This window comes from Planococcus citri, chromosome 1, assembly GCF_950023065.1.
Source record: "Planococcus citri chromosome 1, ihPlaCitr1.1, whole genome shotgun sequence".
Taxonomy (NCBI): Eukaryota; Metazoa; Arthropoda; class Insecta; order Hemiptera; family Pseudococcidae; genus Planococcus; species Planococcus citri.
Window position 1 is genome coordinate 12,596,121 of NC_088677.1, and position 25,011 is coordinate 12,621,131.

General features: G+C 34.7%; 1 long non-coding RNA gene across 1 annotated transcript in view; it reads left to right on the plus strand.

The window, feature by feature from the left end:
• The first annotated feature begins 783 nt into the window (after positions 1-783).
• Positions 784-25,011, plus strand: part of LOC135847731 (uncharacterized) — a 63,124-nt gene continuing 38,896 nt past the window's right edge. Inside the window, exon 1 of the long non-coding RNA XR_010559221.1 lies at positions 784-1,223. This is a non-coding gene — a long non-coding RNA (uncharacterized LOC135847731). The remainder of the gene's footprint in view (positions 1,224-25,011) is intronic.

Here is a 25,011-nt window from a genome sequence, read left to right on the forward strand (position 1 = left end):
TTTAAAAATGGGCTAGAGGGCTGCGATTTGCGTCATTGGTCATCCCTTCGGAAGGTCTTTTTACAGGAAAAATTTCAAAAAAAATCGTCAAACCCACCTACCACTTCTTGGTCCAATTGACGTGGAATGACCCAAATGCTAGAAGAAGGAGACAAATTTGATGATGGGAGAAACTGATTTTGAGCATGAATTTTTTGCTATTTCTCTCCTCCCTCCCAACTTGACATTATGATCAGAATAGCTTTCCTGTAATATGAACTCTCCTATCATGTTGTACATACTCGTAGACATGTACTCATATTCGAGTCAGAGGGACAGAAGGTGATACTGGTGATTTTTAAAATCATTCGAATCAGTTCATTTTGAGATGGGGTAATTTTTCTAGAAACTTTGGGTTCTTTTTGATCACTTACGTATACTTTTATTTCCCAATTCCAAGCGACATCATCGTCGTAGAAAATCCCATCCCCATTTTACGAACTTAAGTACATCTACATGTACATATCTTATACACCTACAATCCTATGTGCAGAACAGAACAAGTCGACAAGTCGAGTCATTGTTAGGTACATTTTGTTACGAAATGGCAAAATTTTACAAGTCGTACTGTGCAAGCTTGTAATAATATGGGCAAAACATTTTAGGTGAGGTGCGTGTAAATGCGTATTGCGTATAGTTGTTATATCGAATATAATGCAGTTTTAATATCGTCCGTCGTCTCTCTTCTCTCATACCGAGTCAGTTGTTAGATATCTCTTATCTTTTCCTCGAACGGCTCGAACTTGCAGGCCTTTATCTTGCTGGTTTCGTAGCAAAATCGTAATTCGTTGCAATTCGCTTTCTCATTCTATCTCGAAATTCGGTGCCGAACGTTACGTGTGTGGAGATAGAATAGTTGAAACTTTCGGTTCGGTTCAGTTTATACGTGAAAATAAATGCGAAGTGCAAAATTATTCGTCTTTTCGATATTGGCCATATTTGGGGGCTTCAACGTGCGCGACGTTTTTGGTTTTTCGGATTTTTTTAGTGCTGTTTTTTTCTACTCGTACTTTTCTTTTACGAGTACCCAGTTACAAATGTCCATTTTTATTCGCGATTCGTGGTGCGCGATTTTTCGTGTCGTAACTACGGGCGAATATTTTCAGCAAGATGATGCCAGATGCGATTAGCCGAACGATGTTTTTTTTCGAGAAGGTGTGGTCCGATTTCGTACATGAAATTCGGTAAGATTTTTTATACTTTATGTTTTGCAATTATGTACTTACGTGAAGTAAGGTGAATTTTGGTATAAAATTTTCAAAATTATTGCATTCTGATGTGCGGATTTGATTTACTTTCGATCACGTGTGATTAAGTTTTAAACGATTGAACAGATTTTTGAATTATTTCGACGTAGTTTTGGAGACTTTCCAAATCGTAGCAATTTTTTTTCGTTTTTTTGGCGTGGGGAGGGCGAGAATTTCGTCATCTTGAAGAGATTTTTTCCTACAGCTTTTGAATTGTGGTTTCAATTTCATCGAGTAAATGTTTAAACGAGAAAAACATTCTTCAACTTGAAATTTTCGTGGGAATTTTGATCTGCTCTTTTAAACACGTGAGAATGTAACTTTGATTTCGATCAATTTTTTTTCCTTTGAAAATTAGTTTCAATTTCGTCGAGTTTTTTTTGGGGATAATTTGTTGAATGATTCTCTAAACATTTTTGGGATACTTTTTTAAAACATTCTTGGAATTTTTTTTCGAGTTTTACTAAATTTTACTGATTTTTTTACGAGAATGTCGAGAATGATTCACCAAAAATTGAGTAAATGAATCGATTCGTTCGAGAACGATTCACTTATACGAATCGATTCGTTCGCGAACGAGTCACTTATACGAATCGATTCGTTCGCGAACGATTCACTTATGTAAATCGATTCGTTCGCGAATGATTCACAAAAAATGATTCAATTCGTTCGTGAATGATTCACCAAAAATTGAGTAAATGAATTGGTTCGTTCGCGAACGATTCACTTATACGAATCGATTCGTTCGCGAACGAGTCACTTATACGAATCGATTCGTTCGCGAACGAGTCACTTATACGAATCGATTCGTTCGCGAACGATTCACTTATATAAATCGATTCGTTCGCGAACGATTCACTTATATAAATCGATTCGTTCGCGAATGATTCACAAAAAATGATTCAATTCGTTCGTGAATGATTCACCAAAAAATGAGTAAATGAATTGGTTCGTTCGCGAACGAATCACTTATATGAATCGACTTGTTCACGAAAGAGTCACCTATACGAATCGATTCGTTCGAGAACGAGTCAGTTATACGAATCGATTTCTTCACGAATGAGTCACGTATACGAATCGATTTCTTCGCGAACGAGTCACTTATACGAATCAATTCGTTCGCGAATGAATGTTTAAAAAAAAGTGTAGGTATCAATTTGTTCGTAAAAGATTCTTATTTTACAAAAGGTCGGTCTTCTTAAAGCATTCTTGTAATTTTTTTTTTTCGAGTTTTACTAAATTTTGCTGATTTTTTTTACGAGATTTCTCATTTTAAATACGTCTTCTCCACCCCCCCTCCCTCCCCCCCCCCCAAAATCTAAGCCGATATGATATAATTTTTCGCGAGCTTTCGAGATCAACGTTAATTGTTTTGAAATATGTAAACAGGGTTTCGTGTATTTTTTTTCGAATTTTTGATGGATTTTTCTTAATGATTCAGGGGGGTAGGGAAGGGAAGAGGATACTGAACAGATGGAGAATTGAATTTTCGTCCATCAGTTCGTGATTTGAATTTTTCAGCGATCTCGATGGTGAAAAAAGCACAGAGAGAGAGGCTATAAACAATCGAGGAATCCATCTTTTTTTTAGCACAGTTTTGAGATTTTACGTACCTAGTATAGGATTTTGATAAGTTTTCGAACAATTCTGAAACTAAATTATTTGTACTTCATACGTTACGTATTAGTACATATGTAGGTATTTTTATTTTCTTTACACAATTTTATGATTTTTTCTGTTGAAACTCCCCCCCCCCTGCTATCGTTTGGGATGGCGATTTCCTCGATCGCGAAGAAGAGGGGGGGAGGAATGTGAACAATTTTGGACAGTTATTATTCCACAGCTATGAAGTTTGACAAATGTGTATTGTGTTTTCATCGAGTTTTGATTATTTCTATGAAACTACTGTTTCAATTTTCAATCGCAAAGTTTAGCAATTTTTTGAAACATTTTCTATTTTGTCGATTTTTTTTTTTTTTTTGATAATGAGTAAGAGAAGGGAAAAGAAGTATGAAGAAGATTTCGAATGATTTATTCGAACAATTTTAAGAAGTCGGAGTAGGTATATCGAGTTATTCAATTTTTCTGATGTTTTTCAGCGATATTGGAGACGTGGAAGTGGGGGGGGGGAGGGAGGGATGAACAGCTTTAGACGATTTTTTTCCACTATTTTGAGAATTTGAATGATTTTTTAGGAGCTCTTTGAATACCTACTTGAAAAATTATTTTGATTTCGTTCTCCATTGTATGATTTTTTGCGAGGCGGGAGGATGGGTAGGGGAGATTTACGTGATCATGACAAAGAGGAGGGGGGTCGGGGTCTGAAAAATATTAGACAATTTTCTCACAATTTCAGGATTTGATAGGAATTTTTGTGAGCTTTTGAATACGTATTTTATGTAATGTTTTCGATATCCAATCGAAATATTCCAATTATTTCTTGAAAATTACCTGGGTAAATTGTATTTGAAATATTTCCATGGTTTTTGATTTTTGATTTTTTTTTTTTTTGTATCAAGGAAAAACAAAAGTTGAACGATTTTTTCTTCAATTTTGAGATTTTGTAGAGCATTTCTTATGTCCAGCTCGTGAATATTTATGAAACTTGTGATTTTCTGCGCATTTCAAATGATTTATGTTGAAGATTGAATGTACATATGTATTATCTCTATTTCCTCGAATTTTTTCGTGATCATGAGGATAGGGATAAGCATTATGAGTCGTAGGTTTTCACTCAGTCTCCAGTGTTTGGAAATCACATCCTAATACCGCATGTAATGATGATAAAGAGTCATCAATTTCCTTCCACTGTATTTTCTATAGCACGTAAGATAGAACTGTTTACTTACTTTACAAATCTGATCATTTGGCTGCGGTTTAGCGATGAACTTTGAAAACATTTCTAAATGTTGGGAAAATTAAAAACACACGTGCGACCTAGCTTCAATGAGTTGCTATTTTATGAAGCGGTAGGTATATAAGAGATGGCTGATGCAAGTCTCCGTCTCGGTTTCACATCTAACAATTCGCCGAAAATCGAAAAATGTACTTTATATTGAATCCTGGTGCGTCTTGGAGGGTTCCTAAAAGTACACATCAACCAAAATTGTTCAAAAATTGCGGGAAAATGAATAATACCTATCGATTCATATTTTTGTTTCTTGCAATTGGTACTTCGAATTCAATTTCAAATGCGTAAAAAAGGTGTTCTTTATCTAAAATTTATGCATATGAGAGGACACCCGAAGAACTAGGGAATTTTGAAGTCTACATTTTTTTAGTGATGATAATGATGATGATAATAATGGATGATTACCTACTCATTGATGAACTATTTTACATAATTATTGTGTCCACAAAATGTACGAGTATTTCTGTCTCAGATTCGCTGGATTTTGATTCCTCATTTTTGATTCCACTTAGACTTTTAAAGAGTGATCGTCGAAAATCGAAAATTGTACTTGATGTACGACGTACGTACTCGAATGAATCCCGGTCCATCCAGGAGAGGCCCTAAAAATGTACCACCATCAAAATGTTTCAAAAATTGGGAAAACTGGAAAATAATTTCAAGAAAATAAATCCAGCGTTTGCAACCTTCTGGAGCGAGCTTGCTTTGCTCAAGGGGAATAGGATGAAAAATATACGATTCCTTACTAATGAATGTGATGCAAAAAAAAAAAAAAAACTGTATTGATCGTAATGTTTTGCCATAGGTTGAGGATTCAACCCCTTTTTGTTACATTGAATTTGTTCCTCTACTTAAGGGAGATTTGATGATGTAATGAAGAATAATGATTGCTTACTAGCACTTCTTTGCGGATATATTCTTGTTTACTAATCCTTCCTAATTTCAATCAATCAATCAATCAATCTCTCTTAATTGATATAAGGAACGGTTTTAAACCGTTTCGAGCAATTCTGGAATCCCCAATAGGTAAATAAGTTGAAATTGAATTTTATGAAAATTCCAACTTTCAAAAATTTGCTGAAGGATTCAGAATTGCTCAAAACGTGTCAACATTTTTCAAAAATAGGGGGGGGATTTCAATGAAAATTGTCGTGATTTTCATCGTCCTAAAATCTCGATTCATGTTTTTGTTTCTTACTTCGAATTCATGTTTCAAATACGTAGAAACGGTTGATTATCAATTTATCATGCATTAATGCGTAGGTATATGAGAGAACGCCTGTAGAACTATAGGGAATTTAAAAGTCAAATTTTTTTTCATGATTATGATACTGATGATGATACCTAGATGATTACTTACTATTTCTTCCAATCCTGGCGGGTTTTGTCTCCGAATCGCGTCTCTATCACTATTAATTTCTTGGAATCTTTAAAACTGCACAGATATAAAATCGTAGAAATAAAATGGTTTGATTTTAAAATTCTTTCAGCATACTGAGTCGATTAGAGAGGTAGTTTCAAGCCGTCGCGTCCTAGAGCTTTCAAGTCATATTTTGAAGTTCCAGAATTTCAAAAAGTGTCATAATTATTTAGATGGTTGAACGCGATTAGTGCTGATTAGTAACCCACCCCTTCCTCCTTGGGCCTTGGTCGATTACTCATCAATTTTCCAAAATCAGTTTCCGCCTGATCCAGAAGTCAACCTCTTACCTATAATTCAATTCGAACAGTAGCGCAATCTTTCCATCGAAGAGATGTTTTCAGGAAGTCGATTCAGTATATATATCTATAGCTCTTTGCATAATTTAAGCAGAAAATTCGTAGATTTTCTTTTAACTGCCTATCACTGGATTGACCCGAGGTTTGTACCAGCTCTGCTTCATTTTGCTGACGACATAAGAACGTAAAAAAAAAAAAATACTTAGATACTAATGGATATAGAACATTTTAGAATAATTTAGAATAATTCAGCTTTAATGAAGTTGACTGCAGGTAGTCTCGACTTCTCGAGTCGTTTTTAAGCAGGGATGGAAATCTGAAAGATAATTCTAACAGCTATAGCTTTTTGCTTCCAAAAATTTGGCTCAATACGTATCGACAGACTGCTACGACTTTTTTTTTAAATTTTCGTCAAATTTTTAAAAATCAATTGTGAGCTAAAAAAAAAAGAAAAATCGAAATTTCGCCAAACTAACTTAAAAAGCTGAAATTTCGTATCTATGCGTTTTATTTTCGACTCACTTAATTAATTAGGAACATGGTTTTGAGCTTTTTCGAGCAATTCTCGGGTATCGGTGGATTTTTGAAACTCGAAATTTCCACAGAATTTTACCCAAGATTAAGTTGATGAGTTGAAATTCACATTGCTCTAAAAAATTTCAGCGTGCTGAGTCGATTAGATGTACTTTCAAGCTGTCCTGGAGCCTCCAAGTTACCTTATATTTTGGAAATTCCAGATATATTCTAAGAGTGTCATATTTAGAACGATGTGTGAATTTCAACTTTTCAACTTCATTGAGTAACATTTTATTGGAATTCCAACTTTCAAAAACTTTCTTGAAGGGTTCATGCAGAATTTCTTAAAACCGTTTGAAACTGTTTTCGATCAAGTAGACATGTCAAATTTCAGATTTCTTGGTCAGATTTGTAAAATTTTGATTTTTTTCCTCATTTTTGATCCTAATTTGACTTTTGAAAATTCGCCAAAAATTTGAACAAAGTGAGAAAAAATGATCTTTAATGTTGTTTTGAATATCAAACAAATGTGCAAAAAATAGGCATGTTTGTATCAACTCTGCTTTATTTTGCTGACGACCTAAGAACTAAAAATAAAAAAAAATACTTACTTTATATTCTGGAATGATTTCTTCACATTCGCTCGCGTTCCAACTTGTGCTATCGATTTCGCTAGAAATCGTATTTTTATGATTACAATCTTTGAAAATTACGTTTTTTCAATAGACTGCCGGATCCGACTGTCGATCGTATGGCTTTACATAAAATTAAAAATACTATGGATGCTTACCCGAAATTGTGCCCATGCACTGTGTGCCACTTTTAAAAGCTGCTTGAAGTTGTCGAATAACAATGCCATCGTCAATCGATACGATTATTTGATTACCTATTTGTAATAGTGAAAATATTCTTTTCATCAAACTCGGAAGTGTCGAATGGCCTCTAGTTTCATGGTTACAACTCTTATTGTGCTTGCCAAGTCTTTAGCTGAGAGATTTCTTCTGAAAATTATACATAAACAATTTATTAGTGTTACAGAAACCCTACGGTTCAGGCAGGTAGGTATTGGTATACCTATGCATTTCAACAAAGTGGGAAGACAATCATAGGTGTCATAATAAAAATTTACTTACTCATATACCTATCGCTTTGCAATTATTCTGTTCCATCAATATGCATGAGCGTCGACAATTTTAAAAACGAGACTTTAGCCATAGATGAAGTTGTTGTAACACTAGACCAACGAACGTGGTCTCGTTCGAAAGAGGAGTGGATTCTCTACCACTGTGAAAAATTTCAAGCCGTCGATTGGGTGAATTCTGGGTGTTTTATAGCTAAAGTCACGTCGTGAAACTTTAAGGAGTGACTTGAGGAGGATCTTTGAGTCAGCGAGGTCAAACTTTGAGTTGGGAGAGAAGTAAATGTCTCGAAAGGCCAAACATGATGTTTAAAAGAGGCAAGGAAATGTTGGAGGAAGATCTGGTGATGAAAACCTCACAAAAAGTAGGCCATGAAATTCCTGATGCCAAGTGGCTGTAAGGAAACGTCCTCTGAGGTGATTGAAAAATAATTTTAAAAGGAGATAGACCTCATACGTCGTTAGTGTAGTCTTCCCTCAACTCAGTGCATCATATTTACCTATTCTCAAATCCCTCCTTTAGAAACTATTTTGCCTCTCTCAGAGATGACTTCCTCAAAATTTGAGTGAAGGTTCTTCAGTCGTCCTCAAAAATCCAATGGATGTTGATTCTCAGGCAAAAACCATCTGAAAACGAAGTAAAGGTGCCTGGGAATCGAATCTGGGGAGTAGAAATGGCGAGGAAGCACCACGATGTCTTGAGGAGGTGAATATTCCTCTGAGAAGTAATTTTCAACACTCATTTTCACGACGCAGTTTTGAAAGGTTGTTCACTTCAAACAGCTATAAAACATGCAAAATTCACCCAATCGGCTTGAAATGCATCTTCTTTTAACTAGGTACCTAGTTACCTATCACAAGATTGACCCGAGATAGTCGTATGTAGGTTTTCAGTCCCCAGTGTTTGGAAATCACATCTTAATACCGCATCTAATGATTCGAGTCATCAATGCCCTTCCACTGTAGGTACATATTTTCTACAGCACGTAAGATAGAATTATTTACTTACCTTAGCTTCAATGAGAGTTGCTGTATCTGGGTCCTTCGGTTCTGTTTCACTGCATATAAATTAAATTCACTAATAAATTTTACTGTTTGATTAGAGTCGAAAACAATTTCGTTTTCACTCATCGTGAATAATTACTGAGTCGACTGAAGGTGTTTATAAAGGCCGTTCTGGAACTACTACTGACATTTTGGAAATTCCAGATTTATTTCTAAAAGCCATAAATCATTTATTCGAGGCACGTAGTGTTTCGTAATAGTTCCTTATTATCGTTAGTTTTAGTCATTGGAGTTCACTTATATGGTCACTTGTGAAATCAACCATTTTTATTATCTTAGACTTAACTAACGGTCCGACACGGTGGACTTTATTTTTATTTTAACGTTGTTTTTGAAATGAAAATTAAGCCGAAGTAACTTGGTGAACTGTGACTATGGTATCTGTGTTTTTTTGAATTTTTCATTCCTCAGGTCTCCTAGTTCGCTAATATACTTATGCGTATATTAGCTAACTTGTCACATACTTGTTTGTGTCATTAAAAGCCATAAAAGATCATAACGTAAATTAAAGCCTCCCAACTTTATTATTTGGATAAACTTTTGTTGAAAATTCAACTTCTAAAAAATGTTGCGGAGGTTCCAGAAATGAGTACTGAAAAATGGTTTAACCGTTTTCAATCGGTTCGGAGTTTCAGAAACGCTTTTATGCATATCAAATTTCAGTTTTTCAGGTCAATTTGGTGAAATTTCGTTCTTTGGTTTTCAAGTAACCACATTTGAACAAAGTGGAAAAATTCTTAGATGTAGTTTTGAATATCCAACAAATAAGGTGCACAAAATATGTTTGTACCAGCTCTGCTTCATTTTGCTGACGACATAAGAACGTAAAAAAAAAAATACTACCTACTAATGGATACAGAACATTTTAGAATAATGGAGCTTCAATGACGTTGGCTGCAGGTAGTCTCGAGTCGTTTTGAAGCAGGTATGGAAATCTGAAAGATAATTCTAACAACTAGGTAGCTTTTTGTTTCCAAAATATTGGCTCTTACGTAGCGGCAGACAGCTACGACTTTTTAAAATTTTCGTCGAATTTATAAAAATCAATTGCGAGCTAAAATGGAAAAAAAAATCGAAATTTCACCAAAGTAACGTAGAAAGCTGAAATTTCGTGGTCTGTGCGTTTTATTTTCAACTCACTTAATTAAATAGGAACGGTTTTGAACTGTTTCGAGCAATTCTCGAGTACCTATCGGTGGATTTTTGAAACTTGAAATTTCCACAGAATTTTACCCAAGATTAAGTTGATCAGTTGAAATTCACGTTACTCTATAAAATTTCAGAGTGCTGAGTCGATTAGATGTACTTTCAAGTCGTCCTGGAGCCTCCAAGTTACCTTATATTTTGGAAATTCCAGATATATTCTAAAAGTGTCATATTTAGAAGGATGTGTGAATTTCAGCTTTTTACCTTCATTGAGTAAAATTTTATGGGAATTGCAACTTTCAAAAACTTTCTTGAAGGGTTCATGCAGAATTTCTCAAAACCGTTCGAAACTGTTTCCGATCAAGTAGACATGTCAAATGTCAGAATTCTTGGTCAGATTTGTGAAATTTTGATTTTTTTCCCCCCTCATTTTTGATCCTAATTTGACTTTTGAAAATTCGCCAAAAATTTGAACAAAGTGAGAAAAAGTGTTCTTTAATGTGGTTTTGAATATCAAACAAATGTGCAAAAAAATAGGCATGTTTGTATTAACTCTGCTTTATTTTGCTGACGACATAAGAACTAAAAAAAAAAAAAAATGCTTACTAATGGATACTTATTGTTAGTCTCACGTTAAGTGATGGTTGGGTCTTTAGCGTTTTCTTTGAAAGTTCTTTAAAAGAGTAGTTCCTTAATCGACGCCATTCTGATTCCATCTCACATTTTCCAACACCAGCTGAAGACAATTGCCATCAGGAAAAATCGTTCCTATTTCCATCGAAAAGATGTTTTCAGGAAGTCGATTCAGTATGACTCTTTGCATAATTTAAGCAGAAAATTCGCACATCTTTTAAATACCTATCGCAAGACTGGGCCGAGGTAGTCGTAGGTTTTCAGTCTCCAGTGTTTGGAAATCACATCTTAATACCGCATCTAATGATTCGAGTCATCAATGCCCTTCCACTGTAGGTACATATTTTCTACAGCACGTAAGATAGAATTATTTACTTACCTTAGCTTCAATGAGAGTTGCTGTATCTGGGTCCTTCGGTTCTGTTTCACTGCATATAAATTAAATTCACTAATAAATTTTACTGTTTGATTAGAGTCGAAAACAATTTCGTTTTCACTCATCGTGAATAATTACTGAGTCGACTGAAGGTGTTTATAAAGGCCGTTCTGGAACTACTACTGACATTTTGGAAATTCCAGATTTATTTCTAAAAGCCATAAATCATTTATTCGAGGCACGTAGTGTTTCGTAATAGTTCCTTATTATCGTTAGTTTTAGTCATTGGAGTTCACTTATATGGTCACTTGTGAAATCAACCATTTTTATTATCTTAGACTTAACTAACGGTCCGACACGGTGGACTTTATTTTTATTTTAACGTTGTTTTTGAAATGAAAATTAAGCCGAAGTAACTTGGTGAACTGTGACTATGGTATCTGTGTTTTTTTGAATTTTTCATTCCTCAGGTCTCCTAGTTCGCTAATATACTTATGCGTATATTAGCTAACTTGTCACATACTTGTTTGTGTCATTAAAAGCCATAAAAGATCATAACGTAAATTAAAGCCTCCCAACTTTATTATTTGGATAAACTTTTGTTGAAAATTCAACTTCTAAAAAATGTTGCGGAGGTTCCAGAAATGAGTACTGAAAAATGGTTTAACCGTTTTCAATCGGTTCGGAGTTTCAGAAACGCTTTTATGCATATCAAATTTCAGTTTTTCAGGTCAATTTGGTGAAATTTCGTTCTTTGGTTTTCAAGTAACCACATTTGAACAAAGTGGAAAAATTCTTAGATGTAGTTTTGAATATCCAACAAATAAGGTGCACAAAATATGTTTGTACCAGCTCTGCTTCATTTTGCTGACGACATAAGAACGTAAAAAAAAAATACTACCTACTAATGGATACAGAACATTTTAGAATAATGGAGCTTCAATGACGTTGGCTGCAGGTAGTCTCGAGTCGTTTTGAAGCAGGTATGGAAATCTGAAAGATAATTCTAACAACTAGGTAGCTTTTTGTTTCCAAAATATTGGCTCTTACGTAGCGGCAGACAGCTACGACTTTTTAAAATTTTCGTCGAATTTATAAAAATCAATTGCGAGCTAAAATGGAAAAAAAAATCGAAATTTCACCAAAGTAACGTAGAAAGCTGAAATTTCGTGGTCTGTGCGTTTTATTTTCAACTCACTTAATTAAATAGGAACGGTTTTGAACTGTTTCGAGCAATTCTCGAGTACCTATCGGTGGATTTTTGAAACTTGAAATTTCCACAGAATTTTACCCAAGATTAAGTTGATCAGTTGAAATTCACGTTACTCTATAAAATTTCAGAGTGCTGAGTCGATTAGATGTACTTTCAAGTCGTCCTGGAGCCTCCAAGTTACCTTATATTTTGGAAATTCCAGATATATTCTAAAAGTGTCATATTTAGAAGGATGTGTGAATTTCAGCTTTTTACCTTCATTGAGTAAAATTTTATGGGAATTGCAACTTTCAAAAACTTTCTTGAAGGGTTCATGCAGAATTTCTCAAAACCGTTCGAAACTGTTTCCGATCAAGTAGACATGTCAAATGTCAGAATTCTTGGTCAGATTTGTGAAATTTTGATTTTTTTCCCCCCTCATTTTTGATCCTAATTTGACTTTTGAAAATTCGCCAAAAATTTGAACAAAGTGAGAAAAAGTGTTCTTTAATGTGGTTTTGAATATCAAACAAATGTGCAAAAAAATAGGCATGTTTGTATTAACTCTGCTTTATTTTGCTGACGACATAAGAACTAAAAAAAAAAAAAAATGCTTACTAATGGATACTTATTGTTAGTCTCACGTTAAGTGATGGTTGGGTCTTTAGCGTTTTCTTTGAAAGTTCTTTAAAAGAGTAGTTCCTTAATCGACGCCATTCTGATTCCATCTCACATTTTCCAACACCAGCTGAAGACAATTGCCATCAGGAAAAATCGTTCCTATTTCCATCGAAAAGATGTTTTCAGGAAGTCGATTCAGTATGACTCTTTGCATAATTTAAGCAGAAAATTCGCACATCTTTTAAATACCTATCGCAAGACTGGGCCGAGGTAGTCGTAGGTTTTCAGTCTCCAGTGTTTGGAAATCACATCCTAATACCGCAACTAATGATAATAAAGAGTCGCCAATTTCCTTCCCTGTATTTTCTACAGCACGTAAGATGGAATTATTTACTTACCTTAGCTCCTAACCCTAATTTGCCAATACAGACGAAAAAGAGTTGTATGGTCAGTAGCTTACACCTATGTCTATATCCTAGGAGGACGAATAAAATCATAAGGCAAAATAAATGTGGAAGATTTCCTTTATACCAAAACATATCTTCACAGTCCCTACCTGGTTTTCGAAGGAGCAGGATAACTTGATTTCTGCTCTTTGTAATTTATTATTCAGCTTGTCACCTGGTTGCTGATGATTATCAGGATTATACTGTGACTTTGATCTGGAACGATGAGTGTTTGATTGGACTTTATTCACGTTTTTGGTTTTCGGTGCCGGATTACTGGTAGAAATTTGCTTTGAATCGTTTTTAGATGCTTCTAACGCGATTGCTTTCTTGATAATTGCATCGAATGCTGCGTCAGATGACTGAAGTATAAATGCTCTTGAATGTAATTGTCACACTAGCCCTCTGATAAACTGAGCAGGAAGAAAAATATATCAGCTATTGAAACTTTACAATCGCATGGTGATGTAAATTTGCAGTCAAGAAGCTCACTGTGTAGAGAAACGACATATATTCACTGATAGACTGGTTTTCATTCTGGTACTTCCATAAAAATTGGTGTTGAGCAACTAAAACGTTGCGTGCAGGTGTGAAATACTCTTCTAACAATTCGATTAACTCGGCATATTTGAGTGATTCAATAGATTTAGGAGCTGCGAGGTCTGCTATCATTGTAAAATATTTCACACTGATTCAATCAAGTAACAGCTTCTCATATTGATCACCTTTGTTTTTCACATTCAAACCCTATCTGGTGGCATAATTCTCGAATCACTGCATATAATGGGTGAATGGCTCGGATTTTTCATTGAAAGTTTCAAAACTGGTAATGAACACACCTGTAGGTAATTGATTACCTCAGGCAGTACTGGTTTTGGGTTGGTTTGCGAGGACTTTTTGCAGCATTTCCTGCTGAGCTTTGATAAAACTGGCCTCTTGACGCTGGAGGATCGCCTCAAGTTAATTTTTTCGTGATCGTGAGGAGAGGGAGAAGCATTAGTCGTAGATTTTCAGTCTGCAGTGTTAGGAAATCACATCCTAATACCGCATGATTGTAATGCTAATAAAGAGTTATCAATTTCCTTCCACTGCATTTTCTACAGCATGCAAGATAGAATTATTTACTTACCTTAGCTTCAATGAGTTGCTATTAATGAAGCATAGAAATGGCTGATGCAAATCTTCATCTTGGTTTCACATAAGATGTAAGAAAGTTTAGTTTGTTTCACTATAAGAGATTCGAATTACAGTTTTGAACTGTTTCAAGCGATTCTCGAGTATCGGTGGATTTTTGAAACTTGAAATTTCCACAGAATTTTACCCAAGATTAAGTTGATCAGTTGAAATTCACGTTGCTCTATAAAATTTCAGAGTGCTGAAAGTGAGTCGATTAGATGTACTTTCAAGCCGTCCTGCGCAGCTTCCAAGTTATATTTTGGAAAATCCAGATATATTCTAAGAGTGTCATATTTAGAAGGAATGTGTGAATTTCAGCTTTTCAACTTCATTGAGTAAAATTTTATTGGAATTCCAACTTTCAAAAACTTTCTGAAGGGTTCATGGAGAATTTCTCAAAACCGTTCGAAACTGTTTCCGATCAAGTAGACATGTCAAATGTCAGATTTCTTGGTCAGATTTGTAAAATTTTTGATTTTTTTTCCTGATTTTTGATCCTAATTTGACTTTTGAAAATTCGCCAGAAAACGAAAAATGTAGGTACCTAAGTACTTATGTTCTTGAATGAATCCATGATCCATCCAGCAAAGTTTGTTGAAGTATACATATACATTGCACAACTATAAAAATTTTTCAAAAATTGAAAAAAAGTGAATACTTTTCAATGAAAATTGTCGTCATGTGCATCATCCCGAAGTATCGATTAATGTTCTTGCGTCTTACTTCGAATTCATTTTCAAATACTCGAAAAAAGTTCTTTATCACAAATTGGTGCATGAGAGAATGTCTGTAGAACTAGGGAATTTCATTGTCAACTTTTTTTGTCGATGATAATGATGATGATGGATGATTACCTACTCGTTAATGAATTATCCGTTTCTTGTTTTAGTGGGTCTTTTTACTTTTTCGCAAGAATGGCTTCCTGGCCATCTCTTAAAAACAGCACACACCTTGTGCTAAGCTTCTAGAAAAAGTAAATCCAATCAGCGAAATCAAATGGGAAAACAAATCTACCCCCTCCTCCCGCTCGTTAACAAAATTGAAATATAAAATCTCCATTTATGAAATTTAAATCAATTTTGCCGGAGTGTACGAAATAAATGTACCAAGACGCGTATAAAATTTCAGTTTTTCAGTCATTGTGGGGAAATTTCGCTCTTTGTTTTTCAAGTGACCACTTTTGAACAAAGTGGGAAAATTTGTTCTCAAATGCAGTTTTGAATATCTAACAAAGGTGCCAAAAATATGTTTGTACCAGCTTTGCTTCATTTTGCTGACGACATAAGACCTAAAAAAAAAAAAATAAAAAAAAATACTTACTCTTATATGTAGTTACTTGCTAAATAATACGTGTGTAGTGACCTACTTGGGTTGGTAAGTAAATTGATTTCCTTACTAACGAATGAGATATAAAAAATTTCAACTTGATTCTGTGGAATTTGATTTTCGTTTATTTCAATTGCATAGTACCTATGTAGTTTTTGAGTTAAAACTCTCTCAATAAGTTTTTTTTTAGAGCGCCCTTAATGTCTGTAGACAAAGAACCATGTCACTCTAGACAGCATATTGGCTTCAAAATCATATCTATCGAAAGTAGAGAGAATTCCACAATACCTAATTTTCGACCCGCTGAATTGATTAAAAATTGATTTAAACCATTTTAAGCAGTTTTGGAGCCTCTAGCAGATTTTTCAAAGTTGCAATTCCCACAAAATTTAACCAAAGCAACTTGGAAAGCAAAACTTTACCTACTTCAAACCTCAATTTCAACGTACTGAGTTGATTGACGGTGGTTTTCGTTGTGGAATTGCCGGCGACACTTTGGAAATAACAAGATTTTCATGAAAAGCCATCACGTACAAGAGCATAATGTAAATTTAAGCTTCTCAACTTCATTACTTACGAGGGAACCTCTTGAGATGTCCGCCTCCGATTTGAACGGGTTCGCGATTTTTGGAAAGAGCATGGTCTAAAACCCCCAAAATGAAATTTTCAGCTGGCCAAAATCATACCTCGATATTTGGCGAACGTTTGAAAATTCAAAGTTGACTGTTTTTGGTGATTTATGACTTCTTCAAAAACGTACGTATTTGATCAGTAAAAATGATCAAAACGAGTCCTAAAACTGATACTAATTCCCGAAATCCAAATTTAACCATTTCCAGCAATTCTGGAGCCTCCAGCGCGATTTTTCAATTTCTCCAGAATTTTTAATTTGCTCCAGAAGACGTAAATATGAAGTTGGGCAGCTGAAAATCGAGTTGTGTATCATACTCGACCTGTTTAACGAATTTATCAACATTTCAGCCGATTCTAGAGAGAACACCTCAAGAGTGGTTTTTATTGACCAGCTTTTTTTCAAAATAAAAATATCCAAAAATCAAAAATTTCTCGTTAGCGAGAAAATTAGTGAAATATGCGCGAATCGCTGAATTTTGTCATTAATCGAGCTCACGAGGTTGAATTCCCCATTTCCAGCCTTTCTGGAGCCCCTGGAGAAATTGAAAAATAGTTCTGGAGGCTCCAGAATGGCTGGAAATGGCAAAATTCGCTCTCGTGGGGTCAATTTATGACAAAATACTGCAATTCGCTCAAACTTCAAAAATTTTCTCGTAAACGGGAAATTTTTGATTTTTGGATATTTTTATTTTGAAAAAAAGCTGGTCTAAAAACCACTCTTGAGATGTCCCCTCCAGAATCGGCTCAAATGTAGATAAATTCGTTAAACAGATCGAGTATAACACCGAACTCGATTTTTAGCTGCCCAACATCATTCACGCATTCTGGAGCAAATTAAAACTTCGGGAGAAATTGAAAAATCGTACTGGAGACTCCAGAATTGCTGGAAATGATTAAATTTGGATTTGGGGAATTAATATCAGTTTTAGGACTTGTTTTGATCATTTTTATTGATCAAATACGTACGTTTTTGAAGAAGGCATAAATCACCAAAAGCAGTCAATTTTGAATTTTCAAACGTTCGCCAAATATCGAGGTATGGTACATATCAAATTTCAGTCTTTCAGGTAAATTTGGTGAACTTTCGTTCCTTATCTACTTTTTAAGAGGCCACGTTTGGGCAAAGTGACAGAATTTGTTCTTGAATGCAGTTTTGAATATCAAACAAAGGTGCAAAAAATATACCTATTTGTACCAACTCGGCTTTATTTTGCTGACGACATAAAAACTAAAAAAAAAAAAAAATACTTACTAATGGATACTTTTAGTCTTACGTTTGGTGGGGTTGAGTGCTCCCTCTTCTATGTGCGGGGTAAAATGTCTTCAAAGGACCACTTTCCATTGCATACAATTACGAGTATATGTCCGTTTATAAATACCAAAAAAGAAAAAGTGAATCTGAACTGAACGTAGCCGATACCTACCTATTCCAACCCATCTTGAGTTTCTGATATGGGCCATTAGAATTCTCCAGTTAAAATGAACTACTTACTTCGTCAATTCATGCTTCGTGATATACCTACGAGCTATATGAGGGCACGTACCTATGTTGGTTTCAATAGACGTTGATTTGGCGTAAGGGATCTTGAACAAAACGTGCAAATTGGAATGCTGATAAATGATTAACTTCACCGCTTACTTCCATCTTGACTTAAATGTCTGGAATTTTTGTGGTTTTGCACGCATTCTAATTAACGTTCAAGTGTTCTTAGCGTTTTCTTTGAAACATTTTTTGAAAGAGTAGTTCTATTCTGTCTCGCATTTTCCAACATCAGCTGCATAGAGACAATTGCCATCAGAGCAAATCGTTCTCATTGACAGCTTCGCTCATGCAAATTGCTGAGATGAAGTAGCGCAATCTTTCCATTGAAGAGATGTTTTCAGGAAGTCGATCCTGTATGGCTCTTCACATTATTTTAGCGGAAAATTCATACCTACATCTTCTTTTAACTACCTATCACAAGTTTAGCCCGAGATAGTCGTAGGTTTTCAGTCTCCAGAGTTTGGAAATCACATCCTAATACCGCATGTAATGATAATAAAGAGTCATGAATTTCCTTCCACTGTATTTTTTACAGCACGTAAGATAGAATTATTTACTTACCTTAGCTTCAAGCCGCGACTGTACTCTCCGTATCGGTTTCACATAAGATGTTGGAAAGTTTAGTTTAGTTTCACTATATCGAGATTCGATTTTTGAATACACTTTGCATAACAAACCCATACATCGACTCGTATGATGGAGCAGTAAATTGTTAATTGATTACCTACTTATCTTTTATTGAAGACATTGCATTACTTTTCAATAGCGATATCTAATTCGAATACAGATACAGCAATAATATTCAATAGGTAATTCTTTTTCAGCGTCAGCATAAAAATGAAGTGTTTTTTTTTTTTTAATTTTTGGTGAATTTTAAAAATTAAATGTGAGCTGAAAAAGAAAAAGTCGAAATTTTTCCAAATTAACGTACAAAGCTGAAATGTTGCATGTGCCTTATTTTCGACTCCCTTAATCGACAAGGAGTTCTGGAGTCTCAAGTAGATTTTTGAAAGTTGATATTTCCACAGAATTTTACCGATGAAGTTGAATAGTTGAAATTCACTTTGCTCTAAAAAATTTCATCACGCTGAGTTGATTTTAGAGGTATAGTTTCAAGCCGTCTTAATTCGGAAATTCCAGGTTTTTAAAAAAGTGTCATAATAAAAACTGCGCAAAGTGTTTAGAAGGTTAAACGTGATTAATGCTGGTTAGTGACCCCCCCTCTCCTCCTCATCATCCTTGACCCAATCAATACCTTATACTCACGAGCCGAAATCAATTTGAACAGTTGGTAGGTATTTACTCAACGTGGTGGAATTTTAATGAAAAATGTGTGAATTTTAATTTTTCAACTTCATTAAGTAAAATTTTATGGAAATTCCAACTTTCAAAAATTTTCTGATGGCTTTGGAATTATTCAAAATTGTTCGGAACTGATTCCAATCAAGCGAACACGTCAAATTTCAGATTTCTGGGTCATATTCGCAGGATTTTGATTTTTTTTTTCATTTTTGATCTCAATTTGATTTTTAAAAATTTGCCAAAAATCAATAAATGTACTTATATATACATGAATGATTCCTGATCCGTCCATGAAAGGTCCCCAATTTTCATATATTATAAATTGAAAAAAATAGATATTTTTCAATGAACATTGTCGTGATACGTGCACCATCTCGAAATATCGATTCAACTTTTTGTTTCTTACTTCAGATTTAATTAATTCGAATGCGTAGAACAAAGGAATTGATAATGATAATGTTGATGATGATGGATGATTACCTACTCATCGAGGAGCCATTTTGCACATGTAGACACTAACAATGATGGCTTGATTCAGGATAACTTCCCGGTCATCTCATAGAAACGTCACACCTTGTGCTAAGCTTCTAGAAAATTTAAATCCAATCAGTAAAATAAAACGTGAAAACAGGCTAACTTTCCTCCTCCCTCCTTCCACTCGTTAACAAAATATAAACATAACAGCTGTAATTATGAAATTGAAATCAATTTTACTGCCACATTATCGATAGAAAAACTCGCAATCAGGACAGAAATGTAGCCTAATTGCTCAAAATATGAAAACTTGAGCATACAATCTATCGAAGCGTAAAGGTCCTAGAAAAGTAACCAAAATAATAAAATTGGTAAACTTCGAGGTTTTAGAACCAAAATCAAAATTGGGCATTAGAATATTTTTCAGCGGATCAGTAATAATTTTCTCATGAAAACTGGATCGATTGAATCGAAATACCTAATGTGCTTAGAATGTACAAATAGGTGTGGCAAACTGGAAATAAATTTCAAAAAAAGAAATCGAGTGTTCGCTATCTTGACCCTTCTGGAGCGAGCTTCCCTTGCTCGAAGGGAATAGAATGGAAAATATATGATTCCTTAAGTATGAATTTCATTTTCAACCCTCTGATTCGATTGAAAACTGTTTCAAACCGTTTCAAGCAGTTTTGGAGCCTCTAGCAGATTTTTCAAAGTTGAAATTTCCACAAAATTTAACCTAAGGAAGTTGGAAAGCGAAACTTTGCTTTAGTCCTGAATTTAAACCTGAGTACTGAGTCGACTGAAGGTGTTTAAAGGCCGTTCTGGAACTACCACTGACATTTTGGAAATTCCAGATTTATTTCTAAAAGCCATAAATCATTTAGTCGAGGCACGTAGTGTTTCGTAATAGTTTCTTATCATCGTTAGTTTTAGTCATTGGAGTTGACTTAAATAGTCACTCCGTCACTTGTGCAATCCACTATTTTTATTATCTTAGACTTACTGGTCCGACGATGGATTTTATTTTTATTTCAACGTTGTTTTTGAAATAAAAATTAAGCCGAAGTAACATGGTGAACTTTAACTGGCATCTGTGTTTTTTGGAATTGTTCATTTCTCAGGTCCCCTAGTAGGTAATGGATATAATGTTCGGAAAGCAGGATCGACATTTGCGCACAATTTTCATTTTATGTCAGGGGTTTCCAAAATGCTGACGATAATAATCACCCAACTACTACTAATCAAATCACCATCGATTGGTCCTCAACCCTTCCGGGGATTGGTGGGGGGGGGGTTGCTTGATTTTTCAATTAACACACAATTGAATCATGTATGTGAGAATAAACGAATTTGGTCGTGCCATATATCTCACTGAATAAGAGTGTGAACTTATTTTATGGTTCTAATGCCTCAAAGCCACTCTGTGCCCTAAAAAGGGGACCAAAAATTTTAAAAATCGTGAAAAGTCGTGTGATACTATAGAATGGTATGTTTTAGAGGTCGCTAAGAACGAGTATGTACTTATGAACTTATTTTTTATTTTAATGCTCGTTTAAATAAAATATTGTTTCGTTTGGGAACCACTGACGAAACATCATTGAGTGTGCGCAATTGTCCCTCGTTTGACAGGTGTGCGCAAGTGTCCTATACCTTTTCAAACGAAAGGGAAAGTGTGCGCAAATGTCTTCTTACCTGGATACAGAACATTTTAGAACAATTCAGCTTCAATGACGTTGACTGCAGGTAGTCTCGAGTCTTTTTGAAGCAGGGATGGAAATCTGAAAGATAACTAACATCTAGCTTTTTGCTTCCAAAAATTATGCTCAATACGTATCGGCAGACTGCTACGACTTTTTTTAAATTTTCGTCGAATTTTCAAAAGTCAATTGTGAGCTAAAAAAGAAAAGAAAATCGAAATTTCGCCACACTAACATAGAAAGCTGAAATTTCGTACCTATGCGTTTTATTTTCAACTCACTTAATTAATTAATAACGGTTTTGAGCTGTTTCGAGCAATTCTCGAGTATCGGTGGATTTCTGAAACTTGAAATTTCCACAGAATTTTACCCAAGATTAAGTTGATCAGTTGAAATTCACGTTGCTTTATAAAATTTCAGCGTGCTGAGTCGATTAGATGTACTTTCAAGCCGTCCTGGACCTTCCCAGTTATATTTCGGAAATTCCAGATGTATTCTAAGAGTGCCATGAGTTGAAGGATGTCTGAATCGCAGCTTTTCAACTTCATTGAGTAAAATTTTATGGGAATTCCAACTTTCAAAAACTTTCTGTAGGGTTCATGCAGAATTTCCCAAAACCGTTCGAAACTGTTTCCGATCAAGTAGTTGTCAAATGTCAGATTTCTGGGTCAGATTTGTAAAATTTTGATTTTTTTCCATTTTTGATCCTAATTAGACTTTTGAAAATTCGCCATAAATTTGAACAAAGTGAGAAAAAGTGTTCTTTATTGTGCTTTTGTATATCAAACAAATGTGCAACAAGTATGTTTGTACCAGCTACAACGCTTATTGTGCGTGCCAAGTTTTTGGCTGAGAGATTTTTTTCAGAAAACTATACATAAACAATATAAATTAGTGTTACAGAAACCCTACGGTTCAGGCAGGTACTGGTAGGTATTGGTACACCTGTGTATGTACTTCAACAATCAATTAGTGTGAAGCCGATTATAGGCGTTATAAATAAAAATTTACTTACTCACATATCGCTTTGAAATTCCATAAGTTAATTACCTACTTAAACAAAAGCGATAAAATAATATCTACAATTTTCACTCGTTACATAGTCTTTTTTCTTCAAAGTTGCAATTTCCACGAAATTTGACCAAAGAAAGTGGGAAAGTGAAACCTTATACTTTAAACCACAATTTCAACATACTGAATCGATTGAAGGTGGTTTCAGGCCGTTCTGGAACTACCACCGACATTTTAGAAACTCCTGATTTCCATAAAAATCCATACAAGAGCGTAATGTAAATTTTAGGCTCACAACTTTACCACTTGTATAAGCTTTTGTTGAAAATTTACCTTCCAAAAAATGGTGTGGAGGCTGCAGAATTGGCTACTTATTGGTTTAACCGTTTTCAATTGGTTCGGAGTGTCCGAAATACTAGGATGCATATCAAATTTCAGTCTTTCAGGTAAATTTCGTGAAATTTTGTTTCTTATCTACTTTTTAAGAGGCCACGTTTGGGCAAAGTGACAGAATTTGTTCTGGAATGCAGTTTTGAATATCAAACAATAAAGGTGCAAAAAATATACATATTTGTACCAACTCGGGTTTTATTTTGCTGACGACATAAGAACTAAAAAAAAAAAAAAAAAAAATACTTGCTAATGGATACTTAGTCTTACTTTAGGTATTATTGGGTAATCCCTCCCTCTTCTATGTGCGGGGTAAAACGGCTTTAGAGGATCACTTTCCATTGCAAACAATTATATGTCTGTTTAAAAATACTAACAAAAAAAAAGTGCATCTGAACTGAACGTAGCAGATACGAGTACCTATTCCAACCCATCTTGAGTTTCTGTTATGGACCATCAGAATTCTTCAGTTAAATAAACTACTTACTTGCTTTTTCACCAGTAGGTTCTCTTAAATACTATACTGTGCGAACACATGAGGATATTTTTGTGGTTTTGCATGCGTTCTAATTAACGTTCAAGTATTCTTAGCGTTTTCTATGAAAAGTTTTTTGAAAGAGTAGTTTTTCGTAATCGACGCCATTTTGATTCTGTCTCACATTTTTCAACACCAGCTGCAAGGAGACAATTGCCATCAGAGCAAATCATTCAAATTGACAGCTTCGCTTATACAAACTGATGGGATGAAGTAGCGCAATCTTTCCATCGAAGAGATGTTTTCAGGAAGTCGATTCAGTATCTATAGCTCTTTGCATAAATTTAAGCAGAAAATTCGTAGATTTTCTTTCAACTGCCTATCACTGGATTGACCCGAGGTTTGTACCAGCTCTGCTTCATTTTGCTGACGACATAAGAACGTGAAAAAAAAAATACTTAGATACTAATGGATATAGAACATTTTAGAATAATTCAGCTTTAATGAAGTTGACTGCAGGTAGTCTCGAGTAGTTTAGAAGCAGGGATTGAAATCTGAAAGATAATTCTAACAGCTAGCTGTTTGCTTCAAAAATTTGGCTCTCACGTAGCGGCAGACTGCTACGACTTTTTTTTTAAATTTTCGTCGAATTTTTAAAAATCAATTGCGAGCTAAAAAAGAAAAAAAATCGAAATTTCGCCTAACTAACGTAGAAAGCTGAAATTTCGTGGTCTATGCGTTTTATTTTCGACTCACTTAATTAATTAGGAACGAGTTTGAACTGTTTCGAGCAATTCTCGAGTCTTGGTGTATTTTTTAAACTTGAAATTTCCACAGAATTTTACTCAAGATTAAGCTGATCAGTTGAAATTCACGTTGCTCTAAAAAATTTCAGCTTTCTGAGTCGATTAGATGTACTTTCAAGCCATCCTGGAGCCTCCTAGTTATATTTTGGAAATTCCAGATATATTCTAAGAGGGTCCATATTTAGTAGGATGTGTGAATTTCAGCTTTTCAACTTCATTGAGTAAAATTTTATTGGAACTCCAACTTTCAAAAACTTTCTTGAAGGGTTCATGCAGAATTTCTTAAAACCGTTCGAAACTGTTTCTCATCAAATAAACATGTCAAATGTCAGATTTCTGGGCCAGATTGGTAAAATTTTGATTTTCCCCCCCTCATTTTTGATCCTAATTTGACTTTTGAAAATTCGCTAAAAATTTGAACAAAAAAAGAAAAAGTGTTCTTTAACATGGTTTTGAATATCAAACAAATGTGCAAAAAATAGGCATGTTTGTATCAACTCTGCTTTATTTTGCTGACGACATACCTAAGAACTAAAAAAAAAAAAAATACTCACTAATGGATACTTAATCTCACATTTGGTAAAGTAGTGCCTATCGCGCATGTGCCTTATTTTCAACTCCCTTGATTGACAAGGAACGATTTCGAACTGTTTCAAGCAGTTCTGGAGTCTCCAGTAGATTTTTGAAAATTGATATTTCCACAGTTGAATAGTTGAAATTCACTTTGCTCTACAAAATTTCATCATGCTGAGTCGATTAGAGGTAGTTTCAAGCCGTCCTGGAACTCGCGAGTCTTTCGGAAATTCCAGGTTTTTAAAAAAGTGTCATAATAAAAACTGCGCAAAATGTTTAGAATAATGTTAAACGTAAAATTTTATGGTAATTCCAACTTTCAAAAATTTTCTGATGGCTTTGGAATCGTTCAAAATTGTTCGGAACTGATTCCAATTAAGCGAACACATAGGTCATATTCGCAGGATTTTGATTTTTTTTCTCATTTTTGATCATGGCTTGATTCAGGATTTAACTTCCCGGTCATCTCATAAAAACGTCACACCTTGTGCTAAGCTTCTAGAAAATGTAAGTCCAATCAGTAAAATAAAACGTGAAATCCATTCCAACCCATCTT